The sequence below is a fragment of the Salvia splendens genome, chromosome 13, assembly GCF_004379255.2.
Source record: "Salvia splendens isolate huo1 chromosome 13, SspV2, whole genome shotgun sequence".
Taxonomy (NCBI): Eukaryota; Viridiplantae; Streptophyta; class Magnoliopsida; order Lamiales; family Lamiaceae; genus Salvia; species Salvia splendens.
The window spans coordinates 13,312,694-13,336,543 of record NC_056044.1 but is presented as its reverse complement, the minus strand read 5'-3'; the positions used below and the strand labels follow the sequence as shown (position 1 = coordinate 13,336,543).

General features: G+C 38.2%; 2 long non-coding RNA genes across 3 annotated transcripts; both read right to left on the bottom strand.

Annotated features, from left to right (window-relative positions):
• Window positions 1-6,422: 6,422 nt before the first annotated feature.
• LOC121761027 lies at window positions 6,423-8,439 on the bottom strand. The gene is made up of 2 exons (XR_006041898.1): window positions 6,810-8,439; window positions 6,423-6,722 (listed from the first exon to the last, which is right to left on the bottom strand). It is a non-coding gene; the product is annotated as an uncharacterized LOC121761027 (long non-coding RNA).
• An 11,060-nt stretch (window positions 8,440-19,499) lies between these two features.
• Window positions 19,500-21,543, bottom strand: LOC121761687. Of its 2 annotated transcripts, XR_006042071.1 has the most exons (4): window positions 21,445-21,543; window positions 21,120-21,261; window positions 20,859-20,911; window positions 19,500-19,848 (listed from the first exon to the last, which is right to left on the bottom strand). It is a non-coding gene; the product is annotated as an uncharacterized LOC121761687 (long non-coding RNA). The 2 variants fall into 2 exon arrangements; XR_006042070.1 differs by having other exon boundaries at window positions 21,120-21,537.
• Between the last annotated feature and the right edge of the window lie 2,307 nt (window positions 21,544-23,850).

Here is a 23,850-nt window from a genome sequence, read left to right as displayed (position 1 = left end):
TATCTTAATCACTTTCAGAAAATGTTTCCTTGAATTAAGTAATATTCATGATGAGTTGAGACAATTCAGTATGTTTAGTCGCGAAATAGCTACACTTTCTTTGATTAGGAAGATGTGGTCGTGACAGAGTGGTATCAGAGCACCTTTCTTTCGCTCTGACCCAAGAATCTTCCTTCTAAGCCTCAGTCCTGAACAGTAGTACTAGGCTAGGAAGTGAACAGAATGATAAGCACAAGATCCCAACACCTCAGCTCGACACGATCAACTGCACCAGAAACAGGGGTCGACGCCCGCTTGTCCAGAAAAGAGAATTTTAAAGAAAGAAAAAAAAATTTCCGTTTTGAGAAGAAAAACGAAAATATTCTAGATTTTCAGAAAAAAAAAAATTTCACAGCCCTAAATGGGAACGAAAATGTTTCTTTGAAATGTTTGCAAGATGCAACGTGATAGCTGATACTTTGTATGAGATATGCTTATTGTATCTGTGTTTTATGTTCAAAGAGCTTGACAGAAATGTATAGCTATCATGTGGACTAAGTATGCGGACCTAGAGTGCTTTAGAAAAGTACCTTAGGTGAGACATATGTGACCAAGTGCTAGTAGAACGAGAAATGTTACCGCCTTCCAGGGCGATGAGACCAATTAACACCCATCAGTTTGGGTAAGCTTCTATTTCCAAGGAATTATGAGAAAGAAACGACGAACGAGAAAGTACTATTGTACTACCTATAGACAACAATTAAAGGAAGTCCATTCCTTTAAGCACACAGATAGTATACATATATATATGTAGACGATGAACCAAGAAGTTCCTAATGTCTTTATAAAGACCAAATCATAACGAAAGTAGTGTACTTTCAAGCCTGTTCGGGAGATGCATCCCTACACGGAAAGAGATCGTACCCCCGATCTAGCAAAGTGATCTGATCTGGCGTAACATGCCCAAGTGGCTACGTGACCCAGAAACGATACTTATAGCATGCTGTGAAGCACGATGGAGAATGCGATGTTTTACAAGAATCAGCGTTCTGAGTTATCGGGAACGATATGAAAGTATGACCTCAAGCTGCAGTTATCAGTTTAACAGCACGACAAACCCCATCTTGGAATGTATGGTTTCCTAGAACACAGTTTTCATGCCAGAGCTCCACCAGAACAAACAAAGAAGTATCACATAAGTAGAATCGATGATTATAATCAATAGTACTTACTTGGATTCCCAATGAAATTCCTTCTAAGAGTCCTCCCACTGGTCTATTCAGACTTTAGTTTGACTCGCAAGTAACATGTCAGTATTCCTTTTTCTATGCGAGATTTGACTCACTTCCATTTTATGGGTTGCAGTCCTTTGACTCATCGATCATAAAGAGTAAAGTTTTGACTGTGTAAGCTCCAGTCATAAACCTTAAATTCTACCGTTGTTCATATCTACGACCTTCGGAATAGGCTTATTATTTAGACATTCTTTGAACCTCCCTGACAACGATGTCCTGTCGTCTATTAAGACTTCTGATTGACTCACATTTGCATGTAGTACGCCACTTTCATTCTTTTCACGAAGGCGGTGACTCAGTTTCAGTTCCCAAATTTGGGATACTCTTATGTTTCAAGCATCGTTATTTTTGGTTGTCACCTTTGAGCCACAATATAGGGGATCTATATCCAGATTTCTTAGACCCAGTCAATGAAATTTCATTCTTGTGATGCTTACAGTTATGACCTCCAGAATGGTCGCGCCATTTAAATATTTCCTCAGCGAATCTCATGTTGTGTTGGAACTTTTGTTCACCTCACTAATTTGAAACCATGTTGTAGTAATATTTTCCCTACAGAGGTGAAATTATTCCATCTCGCTTCTAGTACATGTATTATTCTTAGTCTCGGAATTTTTATGCAGCTTGAAGTTAAGGCAAGCATATTGCACTTTTCCCTAACAAGCTTGGTCTAGCTAATTTTTCTGAATAGTTCATTTCAGTGTATTGCCTTAATGAACCTATGAAATCATTGATGTGATTTTGTTACTCCACATCAAGATGCCTTTGAAGCATGATCAATGTTCCTTCATTGCAATCGCCTACATTTCTAAATTTTCGCGGTTGATCATCTTAGGCGGTGACATGTTCGAACCATTATCCTTGATGCTCAGATCCTTTCAATTTGATTGGACAACTGTATTGTCCTATTTGGCAGCTCACTATGGAAATTTATAATTAATTCATTTCCATCCAGTTTTCATGACCTATCTCATGATTCTTTCTAGCTCCCACCAGGGGTGAGCCTCAACTTCTATGGGTTTATCCAGTTGAGCTGCGTAGTTCTTTGAATGAGCTCAGTACTTGCCTTCAAGGTCGATTATCGACGAAAATTCATATGAGTTGAACAAGAGATGTTATTCTTGTCCAGTTGGGTATTCAGGAGCCCTTCAAATTTTCAGTCATACTCTTTTGTATGAAGTTAATTCCTATCCAAGTTAAGACTAATAGATTAATCATCGAGTTATTGATACGAGACTATCAGAAAAGGGCATGGTCTTAGTTTCTTTCAGATACGCATGACAAATATGTCTCTATTGAGACACGTGCCGAAGATGAAGCACCAGCTAGAAGCGTCGCATAACCGACGGCACAAAGCGTTAAATATTTCACGTTTACGTACCGCTTGTAACGAGCTAGTAGAAAAATCGAATATTTTGTTGTATAGAGAAGCAACTAGCCTTGAGTAGAGAAATATCAAGGAATATATTTGAATTAAATGACATCTGATGACGTAAAAGACCTATATAACTGCTTGATCAATTGAAATGCTTATTTCCAGTAGGATAAGTAAGCCACAAGAACAAAGACTCAATCATGGTTATGTAATGAAAGCCATGGAGAAAATGCAAGTACTTTCGTAGCTTATGTTTGATGAAGCAAATCCCAGCAGCAAGAGGGATTCGTCCGAGAGGTGGCCAGGAAAAACTAAAGCTGGAGAGACATTTGGGAAAGAGGAACGCGTGATAGCATCGCTACCCTCACCATCCCTACTATGAAAGGAAGAATCGAATTCTTCTTTAAAGAGTTATCGCAAGAGAACTGATTTAGAGCCCTATAATATAGAGCGAGGGCCAACGTTAGCAGTAAAACGCGAAGAAGTATTCTAAGATATGCCACACCTCAATTAAGAGCTCAGAAAGGAGCTGTCGATAGAGTTTTGTGATTTTCTAGACACGAGATCTGGATCACTTTGGGAAGTCATGCTAGATCATTTCACCACAAATCGCTCAGTCGAACCAAAAAGGGCATGGAGACAGTAGCGTTGGAGAAAGAAGCCAACACCTCCACATGCACTAAACTAGTATTCAAGGATTGACGCGAGTAGAACAAGTCTGTAGTAAATCATGACGAAAGAGTCGCAGTAAGCACAAAAGCACCTTGAAAGCGGTGAAAGTAGACTAACTCAACTAAGCGAGAGGTTACGAGATCATTATGGCAGCTCAATGACAACGATTACGATCGATGCAAGCGTTAAAGAACTCAATATCTGACGGTGAAATCTAAGATTAGAAATGGCTTCATCAGCCAGAAGAATAAATTACTAAAGGAATGACTTGAATCAGTCATATTATCCCAGTCACCATATAGAATGGCGCTTAAGAAATAAGAAGAACTTAAGATCCAGTTACAAGAATAAGTAGACCTGGGTTTCATCGAACCCAGTGTATCGCATTTGGGCGCATCAGTACTCGTCATGAAGAAGAAGGATGGGACTTTGCGAATGTGTATCGACTATCGAGAGCTAAATAAGTTAACCCTCAAGAACAAGTACCTCTACCGAGAATCAACGACCTCTTCGACCAGCTGCGAGGAGCTAGCGTATTCTCAAAGATGGGCTTGAGAGTTCGACCAGACGGTATACCTAAGACTGCACTGCGCACCAGATATGACCATTTCGATTTTACTGTAATGCCTTTTTGGGCTTACAAACGCCCCAACCGTGTTCATGAACCTAATGAACCGCGTGTTCCGCCCATATTTGGACAAGTTCGTCCTAGCTTTTATAGACGACGTGCTCATGTACTCAAAGAACGAGAAGAAGCACGAGGAGCGCTTGAGAACTACGTTAGAGATGTTAAGAGCCGAGAAGCTCTATGCTAAGTTTAGCAAGTGTGAGTTCTGGCTTAACAAAGTGAACTTTCTTGGACACATAGTGACAGCAGAAGGGATCCGAGTGGACCTTGCTAAAGTGGAGGTCGTGCAATGTTGGCAGTCACCAAGGACGCCCAATGAAATTTGGAGTTTCCTAGGATTGGAGGGATACTACCGACGATTCATTGAAGGATTTTCCAAGATAGCGAGGCAAATGACTCAACAGCTCAAGAAAGGGGTTAAAGTCGATTGGACCCCAGGACGTGAAGCAAGCTTCCAACAGCTAAAGGAAAAGTTGACCACAACACCAGTTCTAGCCGTGCCAGGGATGAGAGTCGACTACTTGGTGTACACAGATACATCGAGAGTCGGACTCGGGTGCAAGCTAATGCAGAAGGGTAAGGTGATTGCATATGCATCACGCCAGTTAAGGCCGCACGAGTTGAACTACCCGACGCACGATTTAGAATTTGCAGCAGTGGTACTCGCTTTGAAGATTTAGAGACATCATCTCTATGGAGTTCGATGTGAGATCTTCACAGATCATTAAAGCCTCAAATACTTCTTTGAGTAGAAGGATTTGAATATGAGACATCGTAGATGGCTAGAACTAGTCAAGGACTACGACTGTGGTATAAATTACCACCCAGGCAAAGCCAATGTGGTAGCAGATGCCTTGAGCAGAAAGACTGCGCCTCAAGTGGCTATTTTCCTCACACAAGAGGAAGAGCTTATCCTGGAATTCGCCAAGATGCGACTGGAGATAGTAAAAGCCCCGGAGATAGTGGACAGCAGAATTTCCACCTTGGTCCAGATTTAAGAGCCAGAATCATTGACGCCCAGAGATACGATGAAGCCCTAGAAAAGGTTCGACTCAGAGCGAGGACCGGAAAAGGGGATAGTTACTGCGAAGAGGTGGATAATGCTCTCACATTCAAAGGGAGATTATGCGTACCCAACGAGGAGGCACTTAGGAACGAGATCATGAGTGAAGCTCATGAGACACCCTACACTGCCCATCCTGGAAGTACGAAGATGTATCAGGACTTGAAGAAGCAATTTTGGTGGGATGACATGAAGAGAATCATAGCATCGTTTGTAGAAAGATGCCTGGCTAGCCACCAAGTGAAGGCTTTACATCAACGACCCTATGAGAAGTTGCAGCCTCTCGAGATTCCAGAATGGAAATGGGAGCACATAGCAATGGATTTTTTGACAGGATTGCCATAATCACAACGAGGAAACACTGCCATCTGGGTGATTATAGATCGCCTCACCAAAAGTGCTCACTTCATACCAATTCGTATCACATACGGATCAGACAAGTTGGCACAGATTTATGTGCAAGAGATCGTGCGCCTGCATGGTGTACCAGTAACGATCATCTCAGATCGAGATTCAAAATTTACTTCTGGATATTGGATAAGCCTACTGCGAGAGTTAGGCACTCAGCTGAATTTCAGCACAGCATTCCATCCACAGACGGACGGACTGTCCGAAAGGATGATTCAGACATTAGAAGATATGTTAAGAGCCTTAGTGCTCGACCGTGGAGTAAGCTAGGAGCTAGTACTTCCACTTATAGAGTTTGCCTACAATAACAGTTACCAGGCAACCATCAATATGGCCCCATATGAGGCACTCTATGGGAAAAAGTGTAGATCACCGCTTTACTGGGATGAAATTGGTCAGAGAAGGATTCTCAGACCAGACTTGGTAGAGGAAATGATAGAAATTGTCCAATAGATCCTAGGGAGAATCAAAGAAGCTCAAGATAACAGAAATCCTATGCAGATGCTGGCAGAACGGATTTACAGTTCAAAGCAGGAGACAAGGTCTTTCTGAAAGTATCCCCATTGAAAGGGATAACTAGATTCTAGAAATAGTTGGCCCTGTGGCGTACAGATTAGCGCTCCCGCCAAGCTTCAGGAATGTTCACAATGTGTTTCATGTATCACAGTTGAGAAAGTATGTGGTTGACCTCGAACACATAGTACACCAAGAAGAAATGGGGTTAGAACCAGATTTAAGCTATGAAGAAAAGTCAGAAACAATTCTGGTAAGAAAAGTTTAAGAATTGAGAAATAAAACTATTGTGATAGTTAAAGTCCTATGGAAACATCACGGCCGCGAGGAGGCGACGTGGGAGCACGAGGACCAGATGAAAGAGAAGTACCCACAGCTTTTTACCTAACCGAGACAAAATTTCAAGATGAAATTTTTGTTAAGGGGGTAGACTATAATAGCCGAGACCTAGATTCTCGAGATTTTTGAAACAAATACTAGTAATTTAAATAAAGAGAAAGAAAGAATATTTATTTATTTCTTGAGCAACACAACATGTCATTATTTCGAGCTAAAGTCTAAGCTTACAAAAGGTCAAGAGAACAAAGAAAACAGAAACACATTATTTTCAATAGACTCTACATACATGTAAAGAAAAAGAGGGAAACTCAAATCGAGCTACTCTATTACAATCAAGAGTCCTAGAGGACTTCCTCGGCCTTCAACGTGAGCCATCTTGGCCCCAAAATTCCAGACGAGCCGAGAGGGTGAGGCCATAAGGAGAGACAGCCTCGGCACCACAACCTTAGCCTTGCCAAGAAACACGAAAGGGGATTAGAATGCATGAAATAAAATGCAACTAACACCATGCTTTAGCAAGGGAAAGTAAATCAATACCTTTCGAAAAAGTGAGAGAAGGCTGGGCCGAGAAGGGAAAGATCAGCCAGCCAACTTCCCCCTCCAACTGCAGCGCCGGAAGGCTGCAGATAACAGCCAATCTCTGCACCCAATAACCGAATCTGCAATGAGCCAGAGAAAGGGAGGAAAACCTGGTGCTCTAACAACCTTTGACCCAACCTGGTGCACCTGCAATATACCACCAAAATCGGTTAAAGAAAGCTGCACTGAGGGGCCAAGGACAAGGGGCGTACAATGCATAAAGACAAGTGATTTCAGCCTATAAAAAATTCCACCATATGCATCAAATTCTCCTCCTACACACCATAACAAACTTCCAGCAAAATAGCAAGAGTGAGAGTAGAGAGTCGGGTGGCTTAAGGAGTTGGAGCCAGGGCAGCCTGTTCACCACCATAACCGGTAACTCCACACAACGTTCCAGCAGCAGAACAAAACAGAGAGAGTTCATTCTAAGCTCGGCCGGAGATCCCACAACCTCACGGCCCGTTTCTCAGTAAGTAACCCCACAATACACTCTTGCATCATTTAGAGAATACCCCATAAATTTCCAAGAACTTAGAATCATAGAAGCATGATCACTTAAGAAGCCATAGAAATAGCGAATAAAGCTTTTGTGTAAAGATTCATTCCAGTGAGCTAAATTTCTGCCAAGGATCACAACATAAAGCTTCTACTACGAACCAATTTAATAGACACAGTAATCGAACTCTCACAAAATCAAAGCTTGAACATCACCAAAAGTCATGAATAGATTTGTCATAACTTTGCCTTTTAAAAACCCACGAAACGAGCTAAGTAATAGGAGGCAGAAAACTTAGCTTAGGGAGAGGTTGTCAGTCAGTGGCGCGACGTCGACGGAGGGCTCGCCGAGAGGCTGAGAACCCCAAGGGGCGGGCTGAACCGCGACGGTCGCACGGCGCTGCTGAACGCCGGGGAGCAACCGGCGATGACTCTCCGTCGTGAGGAACGGGAGGCGGCTAACGGTGACGGCGGTTCAACCGAATGAACGACGCTCCTTCCTCTGCAAGAACGATGCCGACGCGACGGGACGAGCGCGACAGTGGCAACCCCGGCAAACGTCGCCGCTCGTTCCTCCGATCCAGACCCCTTTCTCTTTCAGTTAGGGTTTGGAATCGAAATTGGGGGAAAAGAAGAAGGGGGTGAAGGAGAGAGAGAGAGGATAGGCGACGGGTGAGAGTGAAGATTTGGGTTTGCCCATTTAATTTGAAATTGGGCCATATAAGAAAAAAGGAGAGAAGAAGAAAAGTTGGGCCTTTTGCTAAAAAGAAAAAAAGTGTACATTCTAGGCCGGAATAATTAAATTCCTATTTTTGGATAAATTCCAAGGTATAGTGGGATTAATTTCCTAAGTCACGGGAGAAAAGAAATATTAATCCGTGTGAAAAAGTTTTAGAAAAATAATTAAAGCGGACTTTTAACTAGACAAGGTAAGTATTTTAAAAATACTTAAGATAATTCGGGAAATTTAGTATACACGCACAGTTCGGCTAGTTTCCGAATAGATTAAATCGCCGATTTAATTAAAGAATTTAGATCTCTAAGATTTAGAAAGAATGAGATAAAATAAAAGAGCAAACGCTCAGGCATGCATTCATGCAAGATAAGCAATTATTTTAAAGACTAATTTAAGTATATTAAATTTTATAAAGGAACGTCGTCGCTCGACGCGTAATCTAAGACAGGAAAGCGCCCGTTTTGCAAGAGTTTTAGCAATTGAGGTGGGCTTTCTTTCTCTTCTTTCTTTAAAGCGTGTTTATGTGAAAACATGATTATTTGAATGAGTTGTCATGCCATGTTTTGTTTTGTGATTGCCTATCTGTTAAATCGAATTTGGGTCCCAGTAAGTCAGTAAATCTTACTCGGACTAGTGTACACATAAGGACCATGAGCTAGCGCCAGGTTGGCCGGTCCAGGGGTTGTGAGCTAGCGCCAGGTTGGCCGGCCCAGTGATTGTGGAATGTGGCCACATTCCCGATTCACGCAGTATAATATGGCATATCATCAGAAGTTTAAAAGACTACAGTCTATTTCAGAAAGAAATAACATATTTTAGTGACCGGGACTTGTTTTTAGAAAAAAACCCCACGTTCACTCAGCTTAGCTGACAACTAACAGAAAACAGTTTTCGGCATAAGCCCACTGAGCATATCAAGTACTCAGCCCTGCATATTGTTTTTCTTAATGTGCAGGTTGATCGGTCAAGGCAGAGGAGGTGTTGGGACAGAAAACTAAATAAGTAGAATGATAGCTGGTGTAGTATGTCTTCATACATATTACATCTGTCTTGGTACTCTTCCGTTGCGTAAACGTAGACTTGTTTTAGTAAAGACAATGTCCTAGAAATCACTCTGATTTAGTACAATGTTATCTTAATCACTTTCAGGAAATGTTTCCTTGAATTAAGTAATATTCATGATGAGTTGAGACAGTTCAGTATGTTTAGTCGCGAAATAACTACACTTTCTTTGATTAGGGAGATGTGACCGTGACAGGTATAGACAGCGAAGTCCTTGTCAGTTTCCGGTACCGCTAGGGCAAATGCTGTAGTCAACTTCTCTTTCTACATTTGAAAACTCACCTCGCATTCCGGCGTCCAAACCACTTTGATTCCCTTCTTCAACAGTTGCGTCATCGGTCTCGCAATTTTAGAGAATCCCTCGATGAAACTTCGGTAGTATCCCGCCCATCCCAAGAAACTACGGATTTCACTCGGCATTTTCGGTGACTTCTAATTTTGCACAGCCTCGACCTTCGCTGGGTCCACTTGAATTCCATCGGTCGTCATTATATGACCGAGAAAGTTTACTTTGTTCAACCAAAACTCACACTTACTAAACTTGGCATATAACTTTTCCTTCCGCAACGTTTCCAACACCGTTCGCAGGTGTCATTCATGCTCCTCCTCGTTCTTCGAGTATACCAACACATCGTCGATGAAGACTAACACAAACTTATCGAGGTACTCGTGGAAAACTCGGTTCATCAAGTCCATGAAAATTGTCGGGGCGTTAGTCAGTCCAAATGGCATCACAACGAATTCATAATGGCTATAACGAGTGCAAAAAGTAGTCTTAGGTACACCCTCTCTTCGGACCTTTAGTTGATGATATCCCGACCTCAAGTCCATCTTTGAAAATACGCCAGCTCCTCGAAGTTGATTAAATAAGTCATCGATCCTTGGCAGTGGGTACTTATTCTTCAAGGTCAACTTGTTGAGCTCACGGTAGTCGATGCACATCTTCAAGGTCCATCCTTCTTCTTAACAAATAACACAGGCGCTCCCCACGGTGACACACTAGGTCGAATGAATCCCAAATCTAGCAGTTCTTGCAACTGAATCTTCAATTCCGTCAACTCCTTAGGGGTCATTCGGTATGGTGCTTTCGATACTGGCGCGGATCCGGGTTCTAAGTCGATGGTAAACTCCACTTGTCCGGCGGTCCAGGCAAAGTTTCAGGGAACACGCCAGGAAAGTCTCGTACTACAGCAACGTCTTCTACCTTCATGTCCTTCTTCTCCTCTCTATTTAAGTACACAGGATATGTCGGACGCCCTTTTCTGATCATCATGGTTGCTTGCAATGCGAAGATTATGGAGGTTTGTCGGTTCATGGAAATTCCGTGCAAGACAGTCGGCTCTTCGCCAGGGGCTTGAAAAGAAATTTGTCTCTCCTTAAAGTGTTGCATCAAGAACTCAGAATATGAATCAATAACTCAAAATTTAATTAAACAATCTTAACTTGGATATGAACCGATTTCGAATTATGCAAACACTGGAAAAAAATGTTTTAAATTTAAAGAGTTCCAAATTCTCTCAAGGAAACTAGAATTACCATTTCAGCTCGACTTTTGCTTTGAATCTCACTAACTTGCAACACTTGGTTAGGGTCATCCCCACGGAGTTTGAAAGAACATAAGATAGGTCATGAACATAAGATGAAATTGAATTAAATCTCGATTCTCATGGTAGGCTACCAAACGATATAATTCAGTTGTTAGACCAAATTTGAAAAGGTCCACACATCATTGGATAAGGACTTAAACATGTCACGGCCAAAAATGATCAATTGCATGAGGATTTAGAAATGTAGGCAGTTGTCACAAAGCAGCACTGATCATGGTTCAACGAAAATCATAATGTGGAACAATAAAATCACATCAATGGGTTCATAAGTTTGTGAAAGGCAGCCAAGGTCAAAGGAACTTTTGAAAAAAAATCAAGTGGATTAAATTTGTTAAGGCAAGGAGGCCTTAACTTCGTCTCGTAGAAAGAAAAGTTCTAATATGGAAATGACACATATAGTGGAACTGAACCAAAAAGAATTTCATTCTGTAAGAAAGAACTTGACACGAACATGGTTACAAAATGAAAAGTTGAACGAAAGTTCGAAGAAGAATATCCCATAGAAAACATGTCTGCGAAACGTGATTATATTGAAGGACATAACTGCAAGCAGCCTAAGGAATGAAGTTCAATAGCAAAGGCTCACAAGGTTAAAATATTGTTCGTATAAATAATAAGTCAAAGAAGACTACATTCATTCCAAGTGTCCAAAGTTATGAAGGCAACACCACTTTCCATGAAATGAAAGTTAGTTATGACCCAATGGAGGAAAAGAAATAATATGCATTACATGCAAAGAGTGAGTGAAACAAGCTATTAAATAGACAAGGGGTCATGGTTATTTGAAGGGTCCTGAAAAATAACTCCTTAGAATCCAAGTAAGAACTGTTGATTAAAATAGTTTGTTCTAGCTATTAAAGTTGCACTCCCTCGTTCATCTATCGCAAGCCAAAACTGGTAACATCGCTCTAAGAAACTGTGGATTCCACACTGAGATTCATCGTGTCATTGCCACTAATAATGATAGTCAGAATCCATATCTTCATAATATTCCGTGCATGCCATAACAATCATTCTCTTAAAAACATTGTAATTATACTCGCGCTCTCTACGCGCAATAATAGTCGTTTGCTTCGTATCGCCACGTAAGAATAGGTTTAGCTTATCCGATCGTAGGTCTGATCTCTCTCCCAGTTGTAGGATTACATCATTTGGCATCTCCTCTTGTCTCGTACTTTTTCTCATTCGGAAATTCTCTTCAATTTGCACACCTTCTCCTCTTGAGCTCATTATCGTAGGTAATGTCTCTTCGCATTCTCCTTATTCTTATCGTCCAGGAAGACAATAGTGAATTTGCAATTTTTTAATGAAGTTTGAATTCGCACCACATATTTCTATTTGTCTTATCACTCGGAAAAGTGATATAGCAGTTGTAACAACTAAGTTCGATATCGTTCGATCTAACAAACATCTATGTTTGCATACAAAGTTCATAGCATCATAATTTCTTCTATCAGCACTTTCATAAAATACCTCACACTTCAACATTTACAAACCATCACTCAAATCATTATTCACATACTACATAATTAAACATGCATAAATGTATATCGCTATACATAACCACATCATACTTCTCGTTCAATTCAAGATCTCAATTTCCCAAAAGAAAAGAACTAACATGCTTTCATTTAAAGTTCAAAGATATATATATATATATATATATATATATATATATATATATATATATATATGTATATATATATAGGATTGTATTCAAATCCTTTTCCCCTAATTAATCCAATCTCCTTCTCAATCTCGGTCATCCATTTTCAAGATCCTAAGGCCGAAAATAGAGCCTGATTATTTCTTTTTTATTCATTGAAAAAATAGAAAAGGGCTTTTATGGTATACATATTAACGTCGGTTATGGAAAGTGCTTGATTATCTCCATCTAAAGATTGCAGCGGTTTTATTCATCGATTCCAGAATCATTTCTTCTCAGTCACCGGTTATTCTCCCATCATTCTCCATTGAAGACAATTGGTGTTCTAAATTTTTTGGCGAAATTTGCATTGGTTTTTATTTCGCGTTCAAATTCTATTTTCTTGGAGCACACCCGCATCGTTTTCGGCATATTATTGTTTTCGTTTTCTTCAACAATGGAAGAATGTAATCTAAGTAGAATTTATGCTGAGATTAAATGGATTAGAGAACTTGAAAACCGTTTGGTTGTAGGTTTCGTTCATTGCAAAAGGTTTTCCCACGTTTTGAAGTCTATGATTATTTTTCCCACGTTTCATTTATTCCCAAGGTGTTTAACAATTCTGGGGGCTAGGGTTGTAGTATATTGTGTGAAACACAAACTCTACGTAGGACCGCGAGTATGATGCATTCCTTTAGGTCTTAGTTTTCGCCGTGGCTAGGTTAGTAGTTTAAACGGCTTCAAATAATGCACCAAATGTGAATATGCAATGGATGATATTGCCTATATAATGCATGATATGTATACGACAATGATTAGGTTTAATGAGCCGGTAGTCATGTCTCAATATATTTATATGGAAACATGATTCCAGGTTTTGATAAGGTGGGGTTTAGGTTTTCTTCATTCCCCTAGGGTTGCCCAATTCCGGTGGCTAGGGTAGTAGTATATTGGGTGAAACACAACTTGTACGTAGGACCGCGAGTATGACACACGTAATGTACGTATTATATTATATAATGGTTTTTTTAGGATATATAATGCATGATTTGTTATATGTAATGTAAATTTCTTCTGACCAGTTTTATTTACAATTGGTCGTGTATGATAGATAGACGCACGTTTCGTCTTTTCCCCGAGGGTTTAAGATTCCTTGGGGGTAGGGTGTAGTATATACTAAGTTAAGCAAACCGTCGCCAAAGTACACGAGATTCAGTCATTCATTTAGGGTTTATAAATCATATCCGCTAGGTAGTAGTTTTTAACTGATACACATAATGTACATATTATAGTATATAATGGTCATTTTAGGTTCTGTAATGCACGATTTGTGATCTATAATGTACACTTTTACTGACAAATTTAATTAAAGTTTGTCCGTGTTTGATTGTTCGGCGCACGTTTCTTATTTTCCGAAAGGGTTTAGTAGTCCTTGGGGCTAGGGTGTAGTATGTTCTAAGCCTTAAAAACATCGTCAAAGTACACGAGCTGCAGTCATTCATCTAGGGTTTAGAAAGCATAGCGGCTAGGTAGTATTTTGTAACGGATACACATAATGTACATATTTTGTAATATAATGGTTGTTTTAGGTTCTGTAATGCATCATTTGTGATCTATAATGTACATTTTTCATGACCACTTTAATTTAAGTTTTGTCGTGTTTGCTTGTTCGGCGCACGTTTCTTGTTTTCCCAAAGGGTTTAGCAATCCTTGGGGCTAGGGTGTAGTATGTACTAATTGACAAAATCATTACCAAAGTCCACGAGTTTCAGTTATAAAACGAGGGTTTAGATATCATCGCGGCTAGGGAGTAGTTTTGACTGATTTACATAATGTACATATTATACTAAATAATGGTTATTTTAGGTTCAGTAATGGTCGAGACATGAGCTGTCCTACATACAACATCATAACATTATTTAAATGGGAAGCTATCAATATTGTGTCACATTTTCATTAAATAATGCACCATGTCAACCAGCAGCCACATGATGCATGGAACATGGTATATAATTCATTAAAATCACCAAATAATGCACATATTAAATCAAATAATGAACATAACACATATTCCATTCACTCTTTGACCATATACAAAAGCAGTAACATGTTGCATTAAATAAGGATATATAATGCATTGAATGAGTTACATAATGTAAAGATTTAATCATGTAATGAACATACAAATAATACATTCACTATTTGACCAAAGTACAACTGCAGTTACATGATGCATAACAAAAGGATACATAATGCATAGAACATGATATTATATCGGGTAGGGAAGTAGTTTTTAGTGACACACATAATGTACATATATTACTCTATAATGGTTATTTTAATTTCTGTAATGGACCATTTATGATATATAACGTAAATGTTGGATGAGATGTTTTTTTGGTGATTTTGTACAGTGGTGATTGTACTCATGTACACAAGCAGTCAACTAATGCATAATACTTGGTAAATAATGTATAATACTTGATAAATAGTGTACAGAAGTAATGAAATAATGCACAAGGAAATATGACTTTCACCTATTCACCTATGTACACAGCGGTCAAATAATGCATAATATTTGATACATAATGTATACTACTAGTTTAATAATGTACAGATTCGTCTTCATCCATCTGCCTTCACAGTATTTATCTGCGATTTTTTTCACTTCATTGTTCCTGAATCTCAGCTACTTCGCTGCTGTCCTACATACAACATCATAACATTATTTAAATGGGAAGCTATCAATATTGTGTCACATTTTCATTAAATAATGCACCATGTCAACCAGCAACCACATGATGCATGGAACATGGTATATAATTCATTAAAATCACCAAATAATGTACAGATCCGGTCAAAAAATGAACATACAATTATTGCATTCACTCTTTGACCCATGTCAACCAGCAGTCACATGATGCATGAAACACGGTACATAGTGCATTAAAATATCAAAATAATGCACAGATTACATCAAGTAATGATCATACAATTAGTACATTCACTCTTTGACCCATGTCCAACAGCAGTCTCATGATGAATAAAACATGGTACATAATGCATTCAAATAGCCAAATAATGCACATATTAAATCAAGTAATGAACATAACAAATTTTCCATTCACTCTTTGACCATATACAAAAGCAGTAACATGCTGCATTAAATAAGGATATATAATGCATTGAATGAGTTACATAATGTAAAGATTTAATCATGTAATGAACATACAAATAATACATTCACTATTTGACCACAGTACAACTGCAGTTACATGATGCATAAAACAGGATACATAATGCATAGAAAAAGTAACACAATGAAAAAATTCAATCATATAATGAACATACAAATACTACATTCACCAAGTAATTCATGTACAGAATCAGGCAACTATTCCATTAAATCGACATGCAAATGAGATAGAATGCCCACCTTCAGATTGAGATTGCTGAGAGGTTGAAGGACGTCCTCTTTTCGTCAATATTAATCTGGGAAAAGTACCAAAAAATCTGAACCCTAGCAGATTTCGTATACAAATTGGGTCACAAAACACTTGTAACCCACCCAATAATTACCATATCAATTAAAGAGCCACCCCTAACCACAATGAATACGAAATAATTATTTAAATGGCAATCGTGTCGAATAAGATTTTGAAAAGATCCCGTTTTTGTGGGTTAAAAGTTGTGAATCCCCGAGTTGGTGTTTTGGTAGGCTGCGAAAAACGAGGATAAAGCGGCGACAATCGGCGAAAATGGCGAAAATCGAGTTGATGGAACCCAGAAATTAAACTTATTCAAACCTACCTCTACGCCGACTTTTGGACCGGGAACCTGGCGACGATCAACGGCTAGGGTTTTTAAAGCGAGAATTGCGTTGAGCGATTGCGTTGGGAGATTGAGTGGAGAAGAAATTGTGGCGGCTTTTTAGTGAGGAATGTATAGAGAGACTGCGTTGAGAGACGATTTGTGAAGACGATTTTGGAGAGAGAAGCGGGAGTAAATACGGTTTATGATGAATGAGGCGGTAGATGGAAAGTAGTGGGTGTATCACGCTAAAATCGCGGCTCCTCGTTTTCTTCAGATTTGATAACATAAATTTACTGTTTCACCCCCATAATGAATCAAATTAACGAAATAATGAACTACGGAATGCTTATATACTACTTAAATCCGCTTCGTTCATCTAGCATATCCAACGATCAAAATCAAATTGGAACTTAAATCTAAGCATAGAAAAGGACTTTAACATGACCCTATATATATATATGTATATATGTATATATATATATATAGGGTAGTGTTAAACTCCTTTTCTCCCCTTAGATTTAAGTTCCTTCTTAATATGGACCGTTAGATCTCATTCATCAATGGTCCAGATGATCTGCATTATTACACTATAATGGTGCATTATTAGTCGGTGTGCATTATTCAACTGAAAATCTGCATTATTACACTATAACGGTGCATTATTAGTCGGTGTGCATTATTTAACTAAAAATCTGCATTATTAAATGACATGTGGCATCAATCTAACCGTCGGATGACAAAATCGTGGGGCTGAGATCAAGAAGGAAATTGGAGAAAATATGAAAAAAGGATTTGAATACAATCATATATATATATATATATGGATGTATTCATTTCCTTTTTCCAAATTTTCTCCTATTTCCTTCTTGATATCAGCCGTTGATTTCCTCCATCATATGGCCTAAATTATTGCTTGTAACCATTAAATTTAATTAAACTAAAAAACGAAAAGGTCAGAATAGGTAAACAATATTTGGTGGTTATGGAAACTTCCTTGATTTCCTCCATTGAAGATCTTGCGTTTTTTTTTAATTTTCACACGATTCTCTCCCTAATCCATCTCTGTAATCTTTCTGTCGCTATTTCACCCGTTTCAACTCTCGCATCTCCGTTGACGCATCCGCAGTTTTACAATCGTGTATTGCCGGCGTTGTAGCAATCGTTTTTCACTCAGTAATGGAAGAAGGTAATTAAACGTTTGCCTTCCTTGTTTATGTATCGTAGGTGTTAATACCAAATCAGAGCAGTCTGAGCATTCGCTAGTTGTAGAGAAATTAATTCGTGTATTGTATTGTTGTGTTAAAACATGTTGGCCAGTTTTGATTCTTTGGCGTTTAGGGTCTAGGGTTGCCCAATTATGGGGGCTAGGGGTGTAGTATAGGGTGAGAAACACAACCTCTATGAAGGACTGCGATTATGTATAATTCTGGGGGCTAGGGATGTAGTATACAAATAATGCACCAAATGATAATGGATAATGAATTTGATTGACTATATAATGCATAATACGTGAACTGCAATGTATAGGATAGAGGAATTAATGAAGGACCGTGATTATGAATCATTCCTTTAGGGTTTAGATATCGGCGTGGCTAGGGTAGTAGTATAAACCGAGACAAGTAATGCACCAAATGATAATGTATAATGGATTTTATTTACTACATGATGCATAATATAAGAATTGCAATGTATACGATTCCTGCGCCAGTAGCTTAGTTTATCTAATGCATTATTTGTAATATGTAATGAATAATGTTACTTATCCCTTTAATCTAGGATGTGTCGTGTTTCGATCTTTGGCGCACGTTTCTTGTTTCCCCTAAGGGTTTAATAAGCCTAGGGGCTTGGGTATAGTACGTAAACATTAATAACAACATTTAAAATTGTGTGTGTTTGACTTATACATAAATCATGTATTATGTAGTGTACCTATTATACCTAATAAAGTTATTCTTAGGTGTTTTAATTGTCAGAACATTACATTGTTGCAATGTACATTTTTTATCCCATTTTTTTCTTTTCTGTACAGTGGTTGTTGTACCTGAATGTTCTCCGGAGTTGAAGCCTCTTGTCGATGGAGAAAAATGCGCGGAAGGGTAAAAGGCCAGCTTTACTCAGGTTCTGTAAACGGAACATCACTGTTTTTTTGGGTCCTAGTCGTCTTGTTATTCGAATGGTTGTCATAGTATTCCAAGTTTAAACTGCTTGTTTCTTGCATTAGATCAGTGTTTTTGTTCATTAGTGGATTCTATATCAGTCAATTACTCTATATAACAGTGAGTTTAACTCAATGAAGTACCCATGCGGCCATTGGTACGTTGTATTCCCCACACATTAAAAATAATGACAATTGCTCGATGCATAATGCAATGTTTTAATCAAATAATGCACACAACTATATCCCATATCTATATCCACATTTCAAAAACAATGCAACACATAACATAAGTAATTTACAATTTAATTTGACTGATGCTGACAGTGATAGTTAACTAATTTAATCACCCAAATACAAAAGTACGTAAGAACCGCCTGGTCATGACTACAAAACCATTTCACCCATATACACACACAATAATTCTCATAATGCATACTATATTGCAAATAATGACAATTTTTGTACATATAATACACAACCTAAAAAAACGTACGCCACATACTATGTTGTTGAATAGTTACAAAATCTCGATGCATTAAGAAAGATTTTACTAAAATAATGCACACATCCATAGCCCTTACCTATATCCACTATTTACAAACAATGTATCAAAGAACATAAATAGTCTACCTCTGATAATGCTTAATATATAGTCCCAATATTTGTACTATATTAGGCATTTTGGGTGGTATTCCGTATATGGCCTAATCTACGTAGCGTACAATATATAAGTGCATTATTTGGTTTAGTCAGTGCATTATGTAAACTGTTATTTACATTATGTGGAGTATATTAAGCATTATGATAGGTAATTTGAATATGGGTTAATCTCCCAAATACATAATTACCAAAAGAACAAAAACACTCATACATGTGCAAAGCCTAAAAATGTGTAGTGCACATCCTAAAAAAGCATCACTGAGTTGAGTGTAAACCTATATAGACCTTGCATATACACAATAATTATCATAATGCACACTGTATTGCAGAATAATGACAATCCCCTTTCAAATAATGCGCATCTAAATAAACGTAATGCACAAACTATAAAGCTGAATAATGCCAAATACTCCTTTTATAATGCATATTTCCAAAATCATTGTCCAATATCAACACGCACCTAAAAAGAAAAAAAAAACGTTTTGTTTAAGATTGGCAATTCAACCAAGCAATCAAGCAACCCATTAACCTCCATCAACCTATAGCCGAAACCATCACTCACTAAAGACCATAATTCTTGACCCACTGTTCGAAGTTGAACTTGGCAGGTCTCTCCCTCCAATACTTCATTGCTTTGGACTGGTTTGCGGCACCTCGGGTGTTGTGCTCACAGGTAAGGAGCGTCCTTGCAAACTTGATTCTAAACATCTCTAAGCTTTTTGTTCCTTTGCGCTCAGCCCACAATCCCAATCCTTCTCTTTCTCCCCGAAGTACGTTTCCATGTGGCGCATCGTCTATGTCGACTCTAAGCTGCTTCTCTGATATGGTCCAAACAACATAACACATCGGAAAATTATCACCACATCAAAAGACAACATGATATGAGCTTTATAAGGATTAATGCATATATCAAAACAAATAATGCTTATGTCATAACAAATAATGCACATATTAACATCACATGAAATAATTATCAATTTAATCAACAAATGGACATTTGAATTCTAAGCCGAGGCTATTAACAAATACAAACACTACCTCTGATGTGCTTAATATACTCCTAATATTGACCTAAACATGCTTCACAATGTAATTACACATACAACTGACCTTTGATAATGCACAATATACTTCACATAATGTAAATATCATGGGACATAATGCATTGTCTAAACCAAAAAATGCACATGTATTATACACTTAGTTTATTAAACCATATAAAGAATACCACTCAATGTGCACAACATACTCCAACAAATGAATAATTACATATTCATATTGCACTGCCCACAACAAATAATAAACGTAGTTAATATTCACTGGGTTGGTTAATCAACACAGACAATACCCATAATAATGCATAATATACTCAACATAATGCAAATGTCATGGTATATAATGCACAATCTGAACTAAATAATGCACATACGTAATCTTCCCAGAGTTTATCAACTAAAACACACAATACTCTACCTAATATACTGCATATAATGAGAAATTATATATAAACATAATGCACTACTCAACGCAAATAATACACACTATACCCCTCAAACTGCATGATATACTGCAGATTATGACAATAAACATCTGCATAATGCACTAAATAAACAAATTATGCACATACAAATCTTTCAAGAACCACTTTACCACACAACACATAAAGAACCTGGTACATTATTCAAATCTTGAAACCAATAATGCATCCAAGTTCATCAACACTATGATTTTTAGATTGCCTAATGCACACTAAACAAACATGCAATTACCCTTCCACACAATCAACAGATATGATTTTGAATTGCACAAGTAGCGACGACAAATATACCTGCAGCTTGTGATGGCTGTGAGCGCGGACGTCCCCGTTTAGGCATTTTAGATCTATCAAAACAAGAACATATAAGATACTCGAATCGATGATTTTAAACCCACAAACAATGACTACCTTCGGATACAGAGAAAACCCAGAACAAACCCCTAGTTATTTCTGAATTTCATAAAGTTGCAACATATTTGAAGTTCCAATTTTAACTTTTCGTAACTACAAAATCATGAATACGAAATCCGGAAATCCCTTTCCACAACATACCTAGGCGAATGGTTGAATAGAACAGGACATGTGTCGCCGTTTGGGTTCGTTGTTATCACCGGTGGAGGGTGGGTGCCGGGATGTTGGACGAGTGATGACAATTTTCTCGCAGTCTATCGACGAAGCACGACGGCGCAAGAAACTAGGGTTTTAGAGAGTGGAGAGAGTGGAGAGAGTAGAGAGGAATTAGAGAGTGGTGAATGAGAGAGAAAGAACCGACTGAAGCTTTGAAATCACCAAATCGCTTAAATTTCAGACATCCCAAAATCTGGCGGTTCAATTTTCATATATGGTTAATTATACCCTTATAATGCATAAATAGTACCTCTATAATGCAACGCGGATAAAAATTCCTAGCCTCAATCTGGGCCGTTGGTGCATACGATCTAACGATCCATATTAAGTAGAACAAATGATCTTAGGGATGAATAGGAGAATAATGCTCCCATATATATATATATATATATATATATATATATATATATATTTTAAAATTGTTCAACAACTTTCCACAGCATAAATATTTTTCCTCAATCAACTCCACCAACACAATACCATTACAAAACATCAACCTCAAAATCTTTCAAAACTCATAACTTGTTCTTTTCTTCACACAACTAAATAATTCTTCCTTTTCTATACCAACTTCATCAAAATATCTATTATCTCGTTGCTTGTGATAGATCTAAAGCTTGTCACGTATCATCAAGTTTGATATCATCTTAAGGCTTCCTGTGTTCACATCCTTATGTCGTAGTACTTTCATGCGTCACGCATAACACATATTTATGACATCACGCAATTCGTGCTCACGTTCCAACATAATAATCATACCATCACATTATCACATTCACACATAACTTCCATACACATGCATACTCTTGCCAAAACATCCCAGTCATCTCACCAAGATTTTCAAAACACTTCAACAACTTCAAACATACATCACTTTCTTTTGGTTGAGCGCGATGCTTCGGATGTTGAGCCTTCGTGACACTTTTAGTCTAGGGGTACTAATCTAGACTTAGACTGAAAGAAGACTTTCAGACCAGAGCGAAAGAACGAAGCTCTGATACCACTCTGTCATGACCGCCCTTACTAAGGATAGTAAAGACGGGGAAATTGTGACTATGGGGAAACAGTAAAGGACAACAATAAGGAATGACATTTAATATGAAAACTCAATTAACTTCAATGAAAGTATTTTAGTCTACAAAAATGGTTAAGTGGCGAATGAAAGTCTCAAAGTACTTAATGACATAAAATATATAGAGTAGTGCGGAAGACCATTAGAAAATAGTTTCAAACAAGGCAGCGGAAAACAAGTATCAAAGGAGAGTCATAGGATGACGCCCTTGAATGAAGATACGATGCATCCGGGGATTCCTAAAGCTCGACTCAACATCTGCCGCAACATCACCGCTCAACATGCACATTTTTAAAAAGTAATGCTTGGCTGAGTACTTAATATACTCAGTGGGCTCATGCCGAAAACATTTGATAGAAGTTATGTCATCCATACCATAGTGAACTCGAGTTTTACGTTTAAATAAGAAATATCATCGAGTATCACAAAAACAGTTTCATAGTCTAGCCAGACAAGCAATCTCCCCCACTTTCTCAACAATCCAACAATCACATCATCTTTCCACAGTGCGACGAAAGTGTGGCCACACTATTCGCCCATGAGACCGGCCGACTAGTATAGACAGCTTCCGATCCCACCAGTGTACACAGCCTAATAGGGTTTGCCGCCCTACTCAGACCTGAATTCATTTCACACATAACCTTATAGCCTAACGGAGCAAGCTCAAACGAACTAGGCATCAGGAAACAATCTCAACATCAAAACAAGCATGGCATGACATAACACTTCAAACCACCCTTATAAGAGTTTTGATAAAGAAGCCCACCTCGCTTGCTTATACAACACAATTCACAACTTTAATACAACACAATTCACAACTTTAATGCAACCCACATACGCACAACAATCCTTGTCAACACCATAACACAATCAGTTTTCCCATCAATACATTTATCATGCATGCCCTATCATTCATTTCATTGTTCTCTTATACTGCCCATCCCAAACGTTCACCATCACAAACGAAACGAACGCCTTAGCATACATCGACGTATAACACATAACCACATCATAGGATTCGTTCCTTAATCACACATGTACCAAGTAATTCATTCAAAACTTGACAACAAGGATCATTTCAACAAGACAGAATCTGGGAGAACAACGCAGTCGTTTTGTAAAACTCATTAAAAATCCATCCGATATCATTTGAAGCTGAAATTTGGTCACCACACAGAAGACACATCAAGGTTCATCTAGTTCAAATATCACACAAAAATCACATGTAGATCAAATAAAAAATGAAACTCATTGGATGAGAATACAAATTCTGGCAGGACTGCGCAGTTCAATTGAAAAATTTGTTAAAAATTCATCTTTTGTCAAAAGAGGCTGAAATTTTGACACAACACAGAAAACACCTACAATTTCACGCAGTTACAAATTAGTGTCAAAATAATATCGTTTGGTCGGTCAAACACTCGTCGGAACCTACTTTCCGAACACCACTATTTTCATGCCCAACATTTACCAATTGTCTATCATTCATCCACTCATACCTATTCATACCTTCAACACATATTCATGCTTCAAAACGACCTCACAACCATGATCCCATATTTACACATAGCATTCATCAATGAA